The sequence below is a fragment of the Pongo abelii genome, chromosome 10 (genome assembly GCF_028885655.2).
Source record: "Pongo abelii isolate AG06213 chromosome 10, NHGRI_mPonAbe1-v2.0_pri, whole genome shotgun sequence".
Lineage (NCBI taxonomy): Eukaryota > Metazoa > Chordata > Mammalia > Primates > Hominidae > Pongo > Pongo abelii.
The window spans coordinates 49,168,974-49,189,439 of NC_071995.2; the positions used below are offsets into that span (position 1 = coordinate 49,168,974).

The 20,466-nt window shown below is 47.6% G+C and overlaps 1 protein-coding gene across 9 annotated transcripts in view; it reads right to left on the reverse strand.

Annotated features, from left to right (window-relative positions):
• GALNT6 (polypeptide N-acetylgalactosaminyltransferase 6) overlaps positions 1-4,126 on the reverse strand; it is a 39,382-nt gene extending 35,256 nt beyond the window's left edge. For 2 of the 9 annotated variants that reach the window (XM_063711786.1, XM_024256742.2), the window contains exons 1-2: positions 3,997-4,126; positions 3,246-3,333 (exon numbers count right to left, since the gene is read on the reverse strand). The gene's annotated coding sequence lies outside the window, so the exon portion shown is untranslated. Of the gene's footprint in view, positions 1-3,245; positions 3,421-3,477; positions 3,759-3,996 lie in introns of those variants that run through there. The other 7 variants (XM_063711787.1, XM_024256745.2, XM_054527248.2 and 4 more) reach the window with 6 other exon arrangements.
• Between the last annotated feature and the right edge of the window lie 16,340 nt (positions 4,127-20,466).

Here is a 20,466-nt window from a genome sequence, read left to right on the forward strand (position 1 = left end):
GACCCTGTAGGCCCTGCCAGGTGGGGCAGGGGTGTGCAACGGTTCATCCCTAGGAGTGTAGAAGTGGAGGGAGGGTTCTAGGTGGAGATGAGGTGGGATTCTCTAATCACCTAGAAGCCTTGGTGACAACCAGACTGGGCTTGAGGGGAGCAGTTGGGGGAAAGGACAGAGAAGGGACAGGGAAGTGATGAGAAGGGTGGAAGACAGGAGGGGTATTCCCGAAGGCCTCTTGGTCCAGTCTTCAAATTGGGAAGGGGGGGTTAATGGGAGAGACTAGAACTGAACTTTTCCTTTTCTCCTCATCCCCCAGTCTGCTCTTGGCTGCAGAACTTTCACCCGGGGCCACTGGCTACTCAATGTACCATCCCCTGGGCTCAGGGTCTGTGCCCAGCCTCCTCCGCTAGCCAGCCTTCCCAATTTCCCCATTGCTGCCAGAAGCATCGAAGTCCGTGAAACAAGCCAGCCCCTGACCCACTCTCAGACAGGTCCTTTTTAATCCTGTCTCAATTTCAGGTTCACCCCACACCCACTCCCAAGTCCTGCTGATTCATTCCCTGCCTCCTGGTTCCTCACCGTCCTTTCTGCTTTCAAAACCTTCATTTGAAATTGTGCCTTTATCAACCAGCATCTGGAGGATCAGCAGGAGCTGCCTGCCAGCCTCCTTTGCCTCGGGCCCGTCTCTGTCTTTCACAATCAGGACAGCCGTATTCATATTCCTTGAGCACTGTTTGACTGTGGCAGAAACACAGAGGGGCTGGCCGGGTTGCTTCCTGTTTGCTGCTCACCCTCAAGCCCAACCAGATGCTTGGCACTCACTGGCTATCTTTTCTTCCTCAAAGCCTTTCCCTTATATTCTTGCTAAGCAAGCCATATTTCTTTTCTTTCAAATTCTTACCAGAGACTCCCCTCTTTCAAGAAGGCTTCCTAGACTAAGGTGCATCTTGCTGCCTCAGTTTCTAGGTGTTATTTGTTCACAAGTTTCTCTACTACCCATGCTTTCCTTACATGGGACTTCCCCACTAAATATCATGGAGAAGGGAGAACCAACAGGCCCAGATGGTAGACCACCTAGATCCTGTTTCCTTCTCCTTCCCAATCCTTGAGTCTTGGTCCCCAAACTTCTGTCTCCAGAATGTTCTTCCTGACCAATCTACCTGGCCTTCCAATCCCTGTCACACCTCTCTGCCTTGAGATGTATGGCAATGCTATTTTGCTAGTCTGTTCTTCATTCTCTGTTACGTGCAGCGTTGAGGACTGGGTTGCTTTCTTCCTTCAAATCTCTACCTAGGCCTTAGGACCAGGTTGTTCAGGGTACAAGAGAATAAGCTGACCCCACAGGGCTGTCAGGTGCCACAAAAGTCTTCTAACAGTCCTTCTCCTCCCTGGAGTGAGCTCACCCTTGTTCACCACACAGGCCTTTTACACAGCACAATTACAGCATTGAGCTCGACACAGAGACAGGCACTGCCCTGCACTTAACCTCCTGCTTATTCAAATCCTCACTCTCGTCCCTATCGAATGAGAATGAACATTTGGGCTTTCCCAGAAAGGGGCAGAGGGCTGTGTAAAGAGCTGAGTTCACCCAAGCTATGGCATGGACACACCCAACCTGGTCTTCAGCATCACTTCCAGGGCTGGAGATGTTGGAACACATCCGTGGGAGCCAGAAAATGTTAAGAAGAATGCCGTCGCCATTTTAAATATTACTGCTTACCATATCAAATCAAGTTACAGTTATCTTCTCTGTTTTACACAGAAGGAAACTGAAGCACAGGGAGGTCAAGTAACTTGACAAAAGTCACACAGCTAGAAATGTGGCAGAGGCAGAATTTGCATTCAGGCCTATGTATCTCCAAAGCCCACTCTCTTAACTATGACATCACGTTGTCTTGCATTTGACTGGTGCTTGGAGCTTTGCCAAAACACTTCATATACACCTTCTCATTTGCTCCCCACCCAGGGAGTGTTTATGTGTTTTGGCTAAGATTATATATCGAAGTTAGTGACAGGGCTGAGTCAGCTGCCTGCCTCCATGATACCCACTGCCTCCCTGCACTGAGAGGCCCTCAGCCCTAGGGTTAGCTGCCGCTCCTGGTCCTGAGGTCTGTTCGAGGCAATGGTTGCATGGACTAAGTTCATGCTCATATTTCCTGTCCCCACTTCTTCCAGCTGAACTTGGACAAATATGTTTCTGACCTCACAGGGCACCTGACACACATCAGGGCCTCCCCTTCTCTGCCCTGAGCTCTTCCATGCTGCTATGGGTAGTAGTCAGCTGTTCCGCCCACTGTAGGACTGTGGGCAGCATTACTGAGGTGAGGTCATCTTGAGCAGCCCAGTCTCCTGCATACTTCCCTCTTTCTTTTGAGGGTCCTGTCCTGCTCTCTGCCCTGGTGCCCCTGGAAGCAGCTTTCTCTGGTTACCTCTGGGTTCCTAAAGTGCATGGCACCATTAAGGAACTGGAGCTAGGGAAATGCCTGCAATGCTACTGGCTCCGGCTAGGCAACTGGAATCAAAGCATATTTCTTTCTTTTCTTTTTTTTTCTTTTCTTTTCTTTCTTTCTTTCTTTTTTTTGAGACAGAGTTTTGCTCTTATTACCCAGGCTGGAATGTAATGGTGCCATCTCGGCTCACTGCAACCTCTGCCTCCCAGGTTCAAACAATTCTTCTGCCTCAGCCTCCCAAGTAGCTGGAATTACAGGCGCCTGCCAGCATGCCCAGCTAATTTTTTGTATTTTTTCTGGAGATGGGGTTTTGCCATGTTGGCCAGGCTGGTCTCGAACTCCTGATCTCAGGTGATCCACCAGCCTCAGCCTCCCAAAGTGCTGGGATTACAGGCATGAGCCACCACATGTGGCCGGAACCAAAGCATATTTCAAACCCCTCACCTGACCTGGTTTTCATCATCACATGAATTTCCCTGTCTCATCCTTCTTAACCTTCCCTTTGATGGGAAGGGAGACAGCTCATCTGTCTGGAGCGGAGAATAGGGCCTGTGTGGTGCACACACATCTCTGGTAGAAGGCGCAAAAGTCCTCGAGGCTCTTTGGTGTGTCCAGAACTATGAACCTCACCCAGTGCCTGTAAATTGTGTGTGTGGGCCTGGGGGCAAGCTCAGAGCACAGAATTAACACCCTTTCTGAGAGTGCTGCAATGGGTTGTCGGCTGCTAGAAGGGGTCTGTTGTAAGCTTTGCTGGCAAACTGACCACCCTCCACCCGCATACACAGAAAAGCCCCATCCTACCCTCTGCAGAGGTCTGGGTCTGCGATGATTGGCCCTGGGTGCAAGTAAAAGCTGTTTCTCCTTTTTGTCAGCCTGGGAATCTGAACAACTGAGGAAATAGGGAAGTCGGTGACAGTCACAGTCATGAACACCCAACAGATTCCATTTCCCCACAGCAGGAGGCAGATCCCTCCCCACCCCCAAAAGCCCCCAGGCTCGGGAGGGAATTCAACCAAGCAGGGCTCAGACCGACCTCCACCAGCGAGGCTTCTCCTTGCTGTCCCCTTCTGCTCAGGCGCAACGTGGCAGGGCAGGAGGAAACCTCTCTGCAAGAGTTGCCGTACCAGAGCACTTGGGGTGTCCCGATCTGGGGAGACGGGACACAGAAGGAATGCAGGGCATGGGTGGGTGAGGGGAAGACGGTGTGGAGCCCTAGCTCTGGCTTGTCCCCCTCTCACCCCTTCAAGTTCCAGAGGTCTGGGCTCCTCATTCATCTCGTAAGCGCCAAGGTGGAGGGGGGTCCTACCGAGGGAGGAGCTACAGGCCACCGCGACCAGCAGAGAGCGAAGGCAGGAGGGACCAGCCTGGCCCAGCCCCTTCATTTTACTGTCGGGGGTGGTGAGGAGGAAGAGGAAGAGGCGAAGGCTGGCGGAGGAGGAGGTGAGAGCGAGGACTCGGCAGAAGCGAGCTCCGCCGGAGGGAAGTCCGAGCAGTTGGGGAGCTCAGGGGGGCCCTCCCGGGGAGAGGGTCGCGGGCTCCTTCTGCCGCTTACCTGTCGCGCAGAGGCAGAGCCGCAGCCGCGCCGCGGGGCGGCTCCCGGGTTTCCCCACCGGACGGCCGGGAGGGTGGGACCGGGGCGGGACCTCCCCCAGCTGCACTAACGCGCCCGCCCCACCCCTCCCTGGCCAGGTGCAGCGGGTCTCGCCGTGTCCCCAGCCTGCTGCGGGCGCGGGAACTCCGGGCAGACCGGCAGAGGGGCGCCCCGGCCTCTGCGTCTCAGCCCGCCCCGGGGGTGCGGTGTTTGCGGCCAGGCTTTCAGCGCGGAAAAAGATTGGAGGGTCCTAGTCACCCCAAAGACGACAGGCATTAGCAGAGCCGCGGGCGGCGGGTGCATGGAACCAGAATGTGCTGCGCGCCCGCCTGGAGCGCTCGGAGCCCGGAGGCCTGCCCGGGAGGGGAAAACGCGGCGGGGCGGCCATGGGCCCCGGGGTCCTGCCCCAGGTTTGCTTCTCATTTGTGCTCCATCCAACAAGAGCTCGTATTCCGTGTGCCATGAACTGTGTCAAGGGCTCCAAGTGCCAGGTATCAGGTGAATCCCAGCCCCAGCAAACTTTAAACCTGCTATGATTATTCCGAATGTACCGGGGAGGCAGCTGCTCACACAGCAGAGGGTGTTTCTCAAAGTGGGATCCCCCACCAGCAGAGCCAGTCAGAATCACCTGAGAACTTATTAGAAATTTTGGCCGGGCGCGGTGGTTCATGCCTGTAATCCCAGCACTTTGGGAGCCCGAGGCGGGCGGATCACAAGGTTAGGAATTCGAGACCAGCCTGGCCAACATGGTGAAACCCCATCTCTACTAAAAATACAAGAAATTAGCTGGGCGTAGTGGCGGACGTCTGTAATCCCAGCTACTCGGGAGGCTGAGGCGGGAGAATCGCTTGAACTCGGGAGGGGGAGGTTGCAGTGAGCCGAGATCACGCCACTGCACTCCAGCCTGGCGACAGAGCGAGACTACGTATCAAAAAAAAAAAAAAAAAAGAAAAGAAAAAGAAAAGAAATGGGCCCCACCGCAGACCTAAATATTCCGAAACTCGGGTTGGGCCCGGCCGTTTGTGTTTTAAAAGCCCTCCGGGTGATTCTTGTGCATGCTGGACCTTGAGAACCCTGAACAATTAGTGGCAGGGCTGGAATGAGAATCCTGGCAAACCCGCCTCCTAAACCGGTGTTCGGAATTACCCCGCCAGGGCCCGTGCTGCTCACTGGTCCTCTCCGGCGCTGCCTCGTGTGCTGCGATCTTTTGGGGCCTTAGCAACAGAGAAGGAGCGCGCATGACTCCAAATAGCCAATAATTTGAAAACTTTCTATGGTAGAAACTTCTACCACTAGTTCAGTTTCTCTTTTGTTTTGATATTTAAATAAATTCGTCTTTCTCTTTTCTTCCTCTTTCTGCTGCCCAGCCTCCCTCCTTTTTTCTTTTCTTTTTCTTTCTTTCTTACTCTCTGTCTCTCCTTTCTCTCTCTCTCTGTCCTTCTTTCTCTTTCTTTCCTTCTTTTTCTCTTTCTTTCTCTCTTTCTTTTCTTTTCTTGCTCTACTGCCCAGGCTGGAGTGCAGTGGAGGTATCACGGCTCACTGCAGCCTTGACCTCCTGGACTCAAGCTGTTGTCCTGCTTCAGCCTCCACAGATGCATGCCACCATGCCCGGCTAACTTTTTTATTTTTTGTAGAGAGGGAGTTTCGCCATGTTGCCCAGGTTGGTTTCAAACTCCTGGGCTCAAGCTATCCTGTTGCCTTGGCCTCGCAAAGTGCTGGGATTAGAGGCGTGAGCCACCAAGTCCAGCAATGAATTTGTATTTCTAAGACCCTAAGACCTGGGAGCAGGAGCATGAGTGAGTAGATCCTAGCAAGAAGTTCTGACACGCACTGGGAAAGGCAGGGAAGCCATCCGGGTGTTAACAGGTGAATGAAGAAAGTAATCTTTTTTTCTAACCTGCGACTCCAAGGTAGGGTTGATCTATTCAGAAGGTGAGATGTTCTTTGATGGAGTCAGGAGAGAAGGCCAGCAGAGTGTGGAGAAAAAGAGTTGCCCAGCTACACATGATCAGAGTGACGTGAAGGATGGACATTCTCCCAGGAGTAGAAAGGGGGGCATCCGCTCACTCTTGGCATGGTGCCCAACTCCCCTAACTCTAAGCAGCCTTCCACCAACTCCCTTCCTTTCACATTCCAGGCCGTGGGCTTTAAGCTCCTAGAGAGACTTTCTACAGAGCTTCCTTGAGCATCCCTTAGCCCATCTGTAGACCCTCTGGACTCTGATTCCACCTCACTGCCCCAGCTGCTTCTATTCTTGTCATGTGCCTTACTTGACAGCTATCTTTCTCAGAGTGAGGGCACTTGCTGTGGAAGACTGTGGGATGCTGCCCCTCATGTCTCTCTTCTTGGGGCTGAACACTCCCTGTACAGGTCGGACCTACCGTCTTTGCTCTGTCCTTCCTCCACCTCTGCTCTGTGACACTCAGGGGTTGTGTGATCCTGACCTGAGTCTTGCACCTTAGTCAGGACCCAACCTAACCTGAGGTGAATGGCCCCTATTCCTTCCCAGGACAGGGTCATGGCCATTACCCCCAGCCTGGTGCTCCTGAGAGGGCCGGGCCCAGCTTCCCAAGAAGTAGCAGCAGTCTGCGTTGTGTGTTTCGCATTCCGGAAGCAAATTACTCATCTGATTTTACTTCAGCTGACGCTGATTTTAAATGTGACTTGGAATCCTCAGAATAATTAGCTGCCTAATTTGGAGGTTCATGAGTCCGCAGGATGTGTGACCCACCCCTAATGTGTCATGCACTGAGCTGTTCTCTCCTAACAGGAAGGATGGTGCAGGCTTCCTCTCCACCACGCCAGGAAGGTTTGCAGATGAGCCACCACAGAACAGTGACTGCAACTTCTGCCTCCGCTGGTGCAGGCAACTTTCGAAAAATGCTTTTTTAGGCTGGGAGTGGAGGCTCGTGCCTGTAATCCCAGCACTTTGGGAGGCTGAGGTGGGAGATCGCTTGAAGCCGGGAGTTTGAGTTCAGCCTGACACAGTGAGACCCTGTCTCTACAAAAAATAAAAATACAACAGACATGGGCGCCCACTTGAGGGTGGAAGGTGGGAAGAGGGAGAGGATCAAAAAACTACCTATCGGGTATTATGCTTATTACCTGGATGACAAAATCATCTGTACACCAAACCCTTGCAACATGCAGTTTACCCATGTAACAAACCTGGACATGTACTCCTGAACCTAAAAGTTTAAAAACATATATGATAGTGAAAAAATGAAAATAAAATTAACTGGGTGTGTTGGCATGTGCCTGTGGTCCCAGTTACTTCGGAGGCTGAGGTGGGAGGATTGCTTGAGCCTAGGAGTTAGAGGCTGAGGTGAGCTATGACTGCAATGCTACATTCCAGTCTGGGCAACAGAGCAAGACCATGTCTCTGAAAAAAATAAATAAATAAAAAAAAACGGGTTTCTGTAAATGAAAAAGTTATACGTAAATGAAATGGAAAATAAAAATGAAAAAGTTATATATGCACATGGTAAGAAGTCAGGCACTATGAAAATGTATACAGTGAAAGCTCCATTTCCCACCTCTCTAGACATCGTCTCTATCTCCAGAAACCTTGGGTCCAAGGTCCCATGCATATTCATGACTGAAAGTTCCCATAAGCGTTTCTGCAGGACATGTCTAGATTCTGTTAGCTGCAAAGACCCAGGATGACCCCTTCTCAGGAAGTCCTATGAATTTCTTTTTTTTTCCTCACAATCTTATTTTTATTTCTTGGCTGTTTTAGATTCGGGTTTTGGGTGTTCTCAGTTTCACGTTTCACGTGAGCGTGTGTCAAGGGGGTTCCCCACCGTAAGGCAGGAAACCTGGAGGGGAGCAGAACAGTGGAAGCGTGACAAGGGCAGCTCTGTGAGGCCGTTGACACCAGCCCTGGCCTTTATCTAGTCTCTTCCTTCCACACAGTCCCTAGTGAGGGGATACCCACCTCTGGTGGGGCAGAGTGAGGGAGACCTGCCCTTCAGGGGGAGGTGCTGGCTCCACTTAGCTAGGAAAGTGTGCAACAGATACCATGAACTTGCCAAGGAGGTTAGAAGGGGGGCCAGCTGGTCAACCTCCCTCTGTCCTATCACTACCTCTCATCTCACCCACTCTCCTCTACCCTGAGGGAAAAAACGGAGTCTCCCACTCCCTCCCTACCTCTTTGTTTCTTATCTGTGAAGTGCAGTTAATGATACCCAGGGTTGTTAATGAAGCTCAAGTGAGATAACACGTGAAAGTGTGAGAGTTTGGTCTTCTAAATTACATCTGCTGCTCTACTTCTTTCCTCCATATTCACACTTACTCCTCATCTCATTCCAATGCTCAGGAGAGAAACGGTCAAAGCAAGAAATGTTTTAGGGAACCCAAGCAGGTCTGCTCCTAGTTCTGCCATATTCACTCATGCGCTACAATTCATCCATTTCTGTGTGCCTCAATTTCCTCATCTGTAAAATGGGTATGTTATTTTTATGATTGGGTTGTAAGATTAAATAAGCAAAGTGCTTAACCCAGCATCTGGTACACAATAAGCAGTCAGTTGAAATTTGGATGTTAGCCATTATCATATTAGCTGTTTTCCTTCTTTCCTTCCTCCATTCCTCCCTTCAATAAAATGCTGTTAAAGTGCTCCATGTGTTAGCCTCTATGCTAGGTCAGGCGTGGAGATACAAGGATAATAAGTCACGTTTGTCTCATCCAGACGCCCACAGTTTGTCAGGGAAGCCTGATGTAAAAATGACTATGAAGGAGCAGGGCTAGGACTAGGGTAAGGCAAGCGAGGGCACTTCTCTTGAGTGCAAAATTTATGGGGGCATCCAAAAACTCAGTAACCAAGATAAATAATACTTTAATGCAATATTTTAAAAAATATCAAAATTAATGCAAAAAATCAGTGATGGACAAAGTATCAAAAATTTAAAATAATCAGCTGGGTGTGGTGGCTCATGTCTGTAATCCCAGCACTTTGGGAGGCTGAGGCAAGAGGATCACTTGAGCACAGGAGTTTAAGACCAGCCTGGGCAACATAGTGAGACCCCATCTTTATTTAAAAAAAAAAAAAAAAAGAATAGTTTCCTCCTAAGCCATATTGAAGCCTAAGGAAAAAAGAAAAATATGTACCCTCATACATATTTTTCTGTATTTTTTGAATGGTTATTTTTTCCTAGAGCATTAAAGTAGTTGAAAAAACATTTAAAACTTGAAACATAGGTGTATTAAAACTCACAGCATTACTTTAAATATTTTATTTATTCCAAAATGGAATTTATTATGATTTCACTTCAGCCTTAGTTAATTTTTTTTTTTTTTTTTTTTTTCTGAGACAGAGTCTCACTCTGTCGCCCAGGCTGGAATGCAGTGGCACGATCTCGGCTCACTGCAACCTCCACCTCCCAGGTTCACCTCCCAGGTTCAAGCGATTCTCATGCCTCAGCCTCCCAAATAGCTGGGATTACAGGTGTGTGCCACCACACTCAGCTAATTTTTGTATTTTTAGTAGAGACAGGGTTTCACCATATTGGCCAGGCTGGTCTTGAACTGCTGACCTCGTGATCCGCCCACCTCGGCCTCCCAAAGTGCTGGGATTACAGGCGTGAGCCACCACGCCCGGCCTCAGCCTTAGTTAATTATAATTTATTTAAGATCATCACTTGGTCAAGGGAAACTGTCAAACGTGGCGATCTTACAATTCAAAATGAAATAAGCAAAACAGTTAGTTTTGAAAATATGACTAATGAGTTTGCTTGCCTTAAAGCCAGGAGCTTGTATTTTTCCTTTTGCCTCAAGCTCCAATTTGGCTTAGCATGGCATTGGATTGGGACGTGGACAAAGAACATAAAGAGAACAGAGAGGAGATAAGAGACAGGGAGAAGGGTTGAAAGAGTCAGGTGGGATGGGGAATATATTATTTTTTCTAATGATCCAAATATCACATTTTCAATGTGCAAAATTTCAGATGCACAGAAAATCACAAAAAAAGAAGACAAGTTATCCATAATTATGTTACCTAGAGATAACCAGTGTTGCTATTTTGGTATGATATAGTCTGCTCTTTTTTATGCATATATGATTTATATGTACATATGTATTTCATCAATTCTAAGATGCATTTTTTAAAATCTTTAACATTTCTGAAATTGGTATGTATCTTAAATTGATGGTGTTATAACTTCGCAGTGTTGGATAATGCCTGTAATCCTAGCACTTTGGGAGGCCGAGATGGGAGGATTGCTTGTGTCCAGGAGTTTGAGACCAGCCTGGGCAACATAGTGAGACCCCTGTCTCTATAAAAAGTACAAAAATTAGCCAGGCATGGTCGTGTGTGCCTATAGTCCCAGCTACTTGGGAGGAGGCTGAGGTGAGAGGATCTATTGAGCCCAGGAGGTCTCAAACTCCTGAGCTCAAGTGATCCACCCACCTCAGCCTCCCAAAGTGCTGGGATTAAAGTTGTGAGCCACCGCGTCCAGCTCGAGTATCCTTATTTTTACAAGTGAGAGGTTTATAAGCACAGCAGGTCCCTGTAACTGCAGTCTGAGCACTTAGCCACTACTTTTTGCAAGTCTGTCTCTCCCTTTATTCAAGTTTCTAGTTTATGATCCTCAGAAAAGTTTTCTAGTGTTCTCTCTTCCTAATCTTTACAGCTCTTGTTAAAATGATTCCTTGGCATTTTATATTACCTATTTTAGGAGACTCTTGATCAGTCTTTCTTTTGTATAACCGAAGCCTCCTAATATCATACAATTAATAAATGTTCCTCTCTTGGGATTGTCAAACTGTAACTATGGACTTTCTACTTAAATCACACAAGATCATCTCCTTAAAAGCAATCAAGTGCCCAAGATCTGTCTGTACCTTTCACAATAGAGAAATTTCACAATTGCAATGGATAAAACATCCAAATGCTTGTAAGATTTTGCTGTGAGAGCTTTTTCTGCTCAAAATTATGATTTCTTATTAAATATCTCTCTTTAAAAGAAGAAACATATGCACATTTAACCTTCTGAAACAGTTAATTGGATTTCAATCTGACAACTGTTTTGCCCAAAGAGAGGTAATAAAAGGGGCTATAAACTAACTCCGCAGAGCAAACAATCCTCCAGCTAAAAGCAAAACCTGTTATCTTCCCCTAAAGACAGAGAAGTTTCTGTTTTCTTTCCTTTTTTTTTTTTTTACTGAGATGGAGTCTCGCTTTGTCGCGCAGGCTGGAGTGCGGTGGCGTGATCTCGGCTCACTGCAATCTCTGCCTCCTGGGTTCAAGCGATTCTCCTGTCTCAGCCTCTGGAGTAGCTAGGATTACAGGCGTGCGCAACCACGCCCAACTAATCTTTGTATTTTTGTAGAGATGGGGTTTCACCATGTTGGTCAGGCTGGTCTTGAACTCCTGATCTCAGGTGATCCACCTTCCTTGGCCTCCCAAAGTGCTGGGATTACAGGCGTGAGCCACCACACCTAGCCGAAGTTTCTGTTTTCTTAGACATTTGAAAAATCACAAATTTCATTAGGATTGAAGTCTATCTGATATTAATATTGCTTTGGATTGTAAGTAAAGGAGAGGTGATAGAATAACTCATTGGTAGATGAGTCCAGATGTCTAATGTCCTCTTAATATCCTAAAATGTTTGCCTCATTGCTTATTAATTCCCATGGAATCTTATTTACTTATTTTCAATAGGTGATATGTGCATATGGCAAAAAAAATCTAAAGCTCAAAAGTGTAGTGAAGAGGGAGTCTCCCTCCTTTTCCCATCCTCAGGGACCTAGTTTTCCTCCCCAAAGGCAGCCGCTGTTACTGATTTCTTTGATTCTTTCTAGAAACATAGTTCAGAGGAGTCACCCTGATTTTGGCAAGTACCTTAAATAGCAGCTTCTTCATTTTTTTTTTTATTACATTGCCTACAATGGTTAAAGTTATTTTAAAAGTAGTCCACTTACTGAGCTCTCTTTGTGGCTCTGATAGATTTCCAGAGGATTCTCTTGATTTTCTAGGTAGACGGACATATCAGCAGTATTCAATTTTGGCAAAGTGAAAACAGTTTTGGAGTGAGACCTGGGTTGAATCCTGATTCTTCCAGCTGTCTGATCTTAAATCCAGCCTTTAAAACATGTTGGGCCGGGCGTGGTGGCTCACGCTTGTAATCCCAGCACTTTGGGAGGCTGAGGCAGGCAGATCATGAGGTCAGGAGATCGAGATCATCTTGGCCAACATGGTGAAACCCTGTCTCTACTAAAATACAAAAAATTAGCTGGGCGTGGTGGTGCGTTCCTATAATCCCAGCTACTTGGTAGGCTGAGGCAGGGGAATTGCTTGAACCTGGGAGGTGGAGGTTGCAGTGAGCTGAGATTGCGCCACTGCACTCCAGTCTGGTAACAGAGCAACACTCCGTCTCAAAAAAAAAAAAAAAAAAACCATGTTGGCACTATCCAAAGGTAGCACAGAGGTACAAAGTGGTCCCTCCTCCTGGGTGTGGTGGGTGGAGTGGGCAGAGGCCACGCAGACCCAAGCACTGCCCCTTGGTCCTCTCCTGGGTTTGTTCCACCTGGACCTGCAGATAAATCCAGAGGCCTTTGATCTCAAGGATTTCTAACCACCCAGAGATCAGGAGGAAAGACTGCAAAGGAAGCCCTAAAGTAGAATAACCTTTTCTTTCTCCATGAATGGAATGTGAGTTATGTTTGCTGAGGGCAGATTAAAATAGATTTTATTGTTTGAAATCAGGAATTTACAGAAACTCTTTGAAGAGCTACTATCAGCGAAGACCTTTAAATCCCCCACTGTGGTAGTGGGCAAAATAGTCACGTACAATTGTAATGTGTATAGATGTGTATAGGTTTTCTCAGAGTTAGGACCCACTGCCAGGCAGGGAGTTGGTGGTATTTGATGCTGTTGTTTGGGGAGGAGTGGTACTGAGAAAAAAAACCATGGTTAGTGAGGAAAAAACAAAAAACACAAAACACACTCTCAGTTGCCCACAGAGTTATATCAGTTTGATGGGATACCCTAGAACACCTCAGGGATCTGTGAATCCTTTAACCGCTCAATGGAAAAGGTGACTAGGGGTAGAGATTGTCTAGTTTGTTTATATGACATAACTTTTTTCCAACGGTACTTGAGAGGAGTGTGAATGAACTCCTTTATATATATATTTTTTTATTTTTTTATTTTTTAGACAGGGTCTCACTCTGTTGCCCAGGCTGGAGTGCAGTGGCACCGTCACGGTGAAACGGGAAAGGTTCCCTTGTCCCCCTCACAGGGAGTGCAACAAGGGGAGTGGCTTGTTTCTTTAGGGCCCAGCTGCTGAAATCTCTGTGGAACATACAGATGGGCAGTTTGTGGGGCTCTGATCCCACGGCAGCGTCTACCTTTGGACAGTGCCAACATGTTTTTTTTTGTTTGCTTGTTTGAGACAGAGTGTTCCTCTGTCGCCAGTTAGTGTTTACAGCTCCTGAAGCCCCAGTGGGCGTGTGCTACCGTGTCCTCTTTTAGTTTTGTCGTCTGGAGGCGGCTGTGCTAACCAGCTGGAATAGACCCTCTGTCTTATCGCGAGGTTTTCTGTATCCCGGGTTCTTGCCTTGGTGTACCGGAAAAATCAGATCGTATGTGGGCTTGGAGAATGAGTGCAAGGTTTTATTGAGTTTAAGTAGCTCTCAGTAGATAGGGGAGCCAAAAGGGAGATGGAGTGGAAAGGTGGTTTTCCCCTGAGTTGGGCTGCCCAGCAGCTGGGCTCTCCTCTGACTGCCTCAGGCAAACTCTTATGTCTTTCCGTAGGCCGATGGCCTGCCGGCATGCTAGCATTTGCCAGTGCATGTCCATATGCTCTTCCACTGGTGTATTCCTTTCAATGTCCAGCTGCCTGTGCGTTCCTCCACTGATCTGTTCCTCTCGACGTCCAGCTGCTTGTGTCTCTGCCCACTAGGGTCTCGGGGTTTTTATAGGCACAGGATAGGACTGTGGTGGGCCATGGTGGGCTTGGGAAATGCAACATTTGGGCACGAAAACAGAAATGCCTGTCCTCACCTAGGTCCATGGGCACAGGCCTGGGGGTGGAGCCCTAGCCAGGGACCATGCTCTTCCCTTCCCAGCACTTCCCTGCCCCCTTCCCATATCAACTCCTCACTGCAGCCTCAACCTCCCCAGGCTCAAGCAATCCTCCCACCTCAGCCCCCTGAGTAGCTGGGACTACAGGCATGTGCAACCAAACCCAGCTAATTTTTCTATTTTTTCTGTAGAGACGGGATCTCCCTATGTTTCCCAGGCTGGTCTCAAACATCTGAACTTAAGTGATTCTCCTCCCTCAGCCTCCCAAAGTGCTGGAATTACAGGCACGAGCCATGGTGCCTGGCCCCTTCGTATCTTAACCACCAGGAGAAACAGACCTGAAGTGATGCCTTGATATATGTGTGTTATGCAAGACTAGAGTAAGATGTGACAGGCATATATTGTTACAACAGGGGGTGAGCTCAGACTTTGAAAAGATATTGGCTTCACTCACTAATCATCAAGACTTGGAATATCCTGGGATTCAGCTATTGTTGAAGGGAAACCATTCCAGGTTTGCCAAACAATTGAGTGACTTAAGGGGTGCAAAGCTAGAATGCTTCAAGAATAGAGGAAGAAGAAGCCCTGCTGTGCTGAGCTTGAGACTGGACTTTCAGAACCCTGATGGGCTCTCTATTGTGTTATCCTGTCCTGGCATTTGCTACCCCGATGAACTCACAGGTGCTAAATTTAAAGGCTAAAGTGAAGCCTGGCACAGTAGCTCACGCCTGTAATCTCAACCCTTTGGGAGGCTGAGGTGCGTGGATCACCTGAGGTCGGGAGTCTGAGACCAGCCTGGCCAACATGGTGAAACCCCATCCCTACTAAAAATACAAAAATTACCTGGGCATGGTGGCATGCACCTGTAATCCCAGCTACTTGGGAGACTGAGGCAGGAGACTCTTTTGAACCTGGGAGATGGAGGTTGCAGTGAGCCGAGACCGCACCATTGCACTCCAACCTGGGATACAAGAGTGAAACTCAGTCTCAAAAAATAAAAAATGAAAGCTAAAGTGGTCAGGGTAGTTGACTCCTAGGCATTTATTTGTCCCTTTGCCATTAATCTAAGCGCAATATGGTGATTCCACTCTCCTTGCCAGTGATGGGCAAAGACGGGTGTCTTCTGGGGGTGCTTGTCACTTATCCTGTTCTTCACAGCGTTATCCCATGGCCAGATGCTATGGGAGAGGCATGTCTCAGTATGGGACTGGGGGTCCCTGATAGAATCCTCCCCAGTGAAAGGAGAGACTCTGAGAATGACTGCATGAAATCACTCAGTTAGCTGGCAGTTCTGTAGTCACGGGTAAGTTGTTTAGCCTGTTTTCATTTTTCTTTTAAAGGACAATTATATAGAGTCTGTTGTGAAATTTAGATTAGGTAACAGATGTAAACTGCTCAGAACAGTGCTCGGAACATCATAAATGCTCTGTGTTCAACAAGAGCAACAACAACAACCACAGAGGCACTCCTCGCTATCTCCGGGGAGACCCAGGATACCTGAACTCTACTGAGTTGGGGTCACTCAAGCCTGAACAGAAGGATCAGTGGAGCCAACATGTGAGTTTCTTGATATGTGCCTGTTACTCCACCAGAAAGCGTTACTTACTCATTTCCAGAGTTTGGGCAGGAGCCATGACAGCCTGTTGATGAGCTTGGCTGAATCATGAAATTTGGCCTGGGTTTGAGGGTGGGCAAGAATGGCCACTTGGATCCTGCTCAAAGTTCTTTCATTTTAGGTTTACTCCCAAAGCAGCTGAAAGCAGTGCACAGGATAGAAATGAAACAAAGGTACATTTAGGTGGGTGGCTGCTGCTTCCCATGGCTTCTTGTGTCAACTCCCAGAGAAGCACCCCTCATAGTCTGCCGATGTTACCATTCAGTGGGGGGAGCAAGATGTTTGCCAGACTGGAGGAGCAGAGAATGGCAGGTTTACTGCCTTTATACCGCAGCCACATGGCACCCAGAAGGAATAAGAACACCTGTTTTATTTAACACCCGGCAATAATTCTGTTAATCAAGCCATGTCACCCAGGTCTAAAGTCTAAGCCTTGAGATTCTTCCCATGTCAGCCTTGGGGCAATCATTCCTTATCTGTACCTTTGCCATAGGCAGGGCAGTTGCTAGCATTGCTAAAAGGCATCCTTTCTGTTGGGCAGATGCAAAGCTATAGATTAGGATGCTTGCTTGACAAGCTAAGTGTGTACAAGGCAAACAAGTTGCACAACCACAGGTGGTGGCAGTGGCTGCAGGGCCCTGGAGTTCCCATTTCTGCTTGAGGCTTGGCACAGTGATCTCTGCCTTAGGGTAGACAAGGGAAGTAGACTTCACTCAGGGTGAAGTCAGACTTGTGAGCAAATCATAAGACTCTTACCATGCGGCCACTGTTGCTGCTTGCTGCAACACAAGAGCAGATGCAAATAGGACATCGGGAGCTACATGAAGGGGTTAGATGGCTTTGGAACTCTGGGCTGCCTGGTGAGCATAAAATTGTCAGTCTGTGGAAGTTGACTCCTGACCAAATGCAAGAGAGGCTGGGGAGGTTGACTATGTACAAGGAGAGGCAGAGATTGGGACAGGGCAGTCAAGTACAAAGAACCTGCTTTTTCCTTTGGCATCTTTTAGGGAACTACCTTCCTTTGATTCTTAGTCCATGAAATTCAGGTGAGGCCCTCCTCACTCCCCAGCACCAGCCGGGTGGATCTTTAGTCTTGTAGTCACTGTGATTGGTTTAGGGTTAGGCATGTTACCCAAGCCAGGCCACTCAGAGCTTTCTCTGAGACATTTCCTAGAGCAAGCAAAAAAGATGAACTCCTCCCCCCGTCTTTTCTCCTCCATCCCCACATGACCACTGATGGAATCATTAGATGGGAAGTTATGTATGCTTAGGGTGGCTAGTGATCATCTTTGCTATTACATGAGGCAGGAGAGTCAATCTGACCATGAAGCCAATGCTGAGAAAGCAGAGAAAGATAAAGAATGAGAGGACTCCAGTGATATCTTTTGGACTCCTGGATCCTGCTGTATCTGAAGTCATTTATTCCTAGACTTCTTCTTTCTTCCACTTTCTTTGCTTTCTCCTCCCTTCCCTGCTTTCTTTCTTCCCTTTTCTTTTCTCTCTTTTTTTCCTTTCCTTATTTTTTTCTTGTTTTGATTGAAATTTGTTTGAGTGTGTTTTTGTCACTTTCAACCAAAAGAATCTGATCAATAAATAATATGATGCACTGGATTAAGTTATTGCTATAAGGGGGTGGAAGGGCTTGAGGTAAAAGGGCTGTCTATGTTCATGAAAACCCAGGTCTGGCAGGGAAGAAGCAGAGAGAAACTGCCAAGAAGAGCTTAGGGAAATGATGCTTCTGACTCTCGAAGGAGCAGAGAAAGGGAGTTGGGTGGTGACTCACAGTGGGGAGGTGGGAACACATTGGATTGGAAGGGATGGACCACCCATCCTTGTAGGCTTTATCCTATGAGATACCCTTGAACCATGCAGTTTCTTTTTTTTTATTTTTTTATTTTTTAAATCTAGAGTTTATTCTGTTTTTTTTGTTTGTTTGTTTGTTTGTTTGTTTGTTTTTTTATTAAACCGTGCAGTTTCTAGGCAGGTCTTGGAGATCTTGGAAGACCAGGAAACTGGAAGCCTTCCCCTTGGGAGAGAAGGTGATCCCAAGAATAGAGAGGCAAGAGGCTGGTTAGTGTCTGGCCTATTCCAGGCGCTTCAGGACATACTGTACCTCATTCCCTCTGAGCACTGGAGAGGTCACCATTTCTCTGCTTCATTACACCATTAGGCTCAAGCCTGTTCATGTTCTGTGCTTAACCATGTCCCTCATGTTTGCTTTGAAGAGGTTGCACCCAAATTCCCCAGTGGGGGTCTCCCCCGTTATATATAAATAATACTGCTGTAAACCCCCTTTATGTTCATCTGTGGCCATTTTCTTTCTTTTTCTTTTCTTTGTAGAAACAGGGTCTTGCTATGTTTCCCAGGCTGGTCTCAAACTCTTGGCCTCAAGCAATCCTCCCACCTGGGCCTTCCAAAGTGCTGGGATTACAAGCATGAGCCACCATGCCTGCAGGGCCCCATGGCCATTTTCTTAGGATAAACTTCTGGAATGAAATGTACCAGGTCAAAGTTTATGAACATTTTTAAGGTTTTCGATTCATTCCAGGAAGAAATATTATCTATTACTAGAAAAGAGATGTAAAAGGTTCCAGCCTTTGTCAACTAGGAGAGTGATGATCATCAAATACCACACATAAGAGGTGACTTGTTTTTCAGAAAAACAGAGCCATGTCATGATGCCTATAATAAATTAAATTAAGGCCATAAAATAGGGTGTGAGTGCAGCAGATCATGTGGCATTAAACAAATTGGACTGTCTGGTTCCCTGGAGATATATAGGACAAACACACCAGAGAGGTGATGTAATGGGGTTATCAGGGCATTTCCTTGAGAGTATCCCAACAGTAGCAAGTGTGGTGGTAGCCACAGTGGCAGAGGCAGCAGTAGCAGCAGCTGTAGTTGCATTTACTTCTGTGTAAGTGGGGTTAGGACCAGAGAGGGCAAAGAGCTAGTCTTTCACTCTCAGGAACTTTTTGTCTAATGAGAGAGATCTCCAACTGCAAATAAAATTATCCCAAGGGAGAGATTTTGGCCTGGTATAAATAACATTCTAAGTCTATTCACAGTTGAAAAGGTTAATGCATTTGAAAGCAATGTGGAAGCCATAAAGTATTATTGGTGTGGGGTAGAGTGTTAGGTACTAGGGAGTCAGACAAGAAAGACCTGGTCCGTATCTGTAAGGAGCTTCCAGTCCCTGGCACAGTTACTCTAGAATATGATATGAATATGTAACAGAGGGGTGTATGTAGGAGGCCCAGTGGTGGCATGAAGAGGGGAGTGGTTAACTTCACCTGCTGCTTCAGAAGGATTTAGAAGAGGTGACATGACCCGGTTTGTAATGAATGAGTAGAAGTTTGCCAGGTAGGTAAGTGGGAGAGACGCAAATAGAGTGAAGGGCATTTGTGTGACGTTGGTGGCCCCCACAATTTAGGGAGCAAATAACATGCCCCTGTTAGTCCTCATAATTTAGTGCTCCAGGCCCCACGTGCAGTAATATCAGGTCTGTGGCCCTCTGAGGCTTCACCCTCTCCCCCAGATCCTTGAGGTTACTAGTGTTGAGGGGAACTTGGCTCTGGCTGGCAGGGCTCATTGCAGCAGGGGACTGCGGCTAATGAGGAGGAGCCAGGCTAGGCCAGGCAGTCCTCCCTGCAGAAGCCGGGCAACGTTTGCAGCCTGTGAAAGGAAGTGGATACTGAAGGGATATCTTATCCTGGGGGGTGTGTCTTACTCCATTTTGGCTGCTATAACAAAATACCTGAGACGGGATAATTGATAAACAACAGAAATCTATTTCTCAGTCTGGAGGCTAAGTCCAAGATGAGGGTGCTGGCAGGTTTGGTGTCTGGTGAGGGCTGCTCTCCTCTTCCAAGATGGTGCCTTGTTGCTGTGTCCCGGTATGGAGGGAGACAGAAGGGCAACCTGACTGACGGGAGGAGCCCTCATGGCCTAATCATCTTCTAAAGGCCTACCACTAATACTGTTGCATTAGAGATTAAATTTCAATATAAATTGCTTGCTTGCTTTTTTGTTTTTTAGAGATGAGGTTTTGCTCTGTTGCCCAGGCTGGAGTTCAGTGGCACAATCATAGCTCGCAGTAGCCTGGAACTCTTAGGCTCAAGCAATCCTCCTGCCTGAGCCTCCCAAGTAGCTGGCACTACAGGCGTGCATCACCATACCTGGCTAATTAAAAAAAAATTTTTTTTTTTTTTTGGTAGAAATGGGACCTCCCTATGTTGCCAAGGCTGGTCTGAAACTCCTGGGCTCAAGTGATCTGCCCACCTCAGCCTCCCAAAGAGCTGGAATCACAGGTGTGAGCCACCATGCCTGGCTTCAACATAGATTTCAATGTAATTTTGAAGAGACACATTCAAACCATAGCGGGGTGTGTCTCTAAAGCATAGGCTCCTTGCTCTCCAGGAAGTATGCCCCTAACTGAATTGCTCAAAATTGCCTGCATAAACTCTTGGTTTTTCTACCAGACCACTTCCATTGGGTGCTCAGCTGCCTGCCCTGGTGTGGGAGGTGCACAGATTCTGACCATAGGCATCTGTATTTGTTCCCTAGGGCTGCTATAACAAAGTACCACAAACTGGGTGGCTCCAAGCATGTTTACTGTCTCACAGTGCTGAAGAAATCTACAAGGCCATGCTCCCTGTGAAGTCTGTATGGTAATCCTTCCTTCCCTCTTCCTAGTGCCTGGTGGCTGGCTGGCAATTTTTTGTGTTCCTTGGCCTGTGCAGGCAGCACTCCAATTCTCCATCCTCATATGGTGTTTTCCCTGTCGCACTGT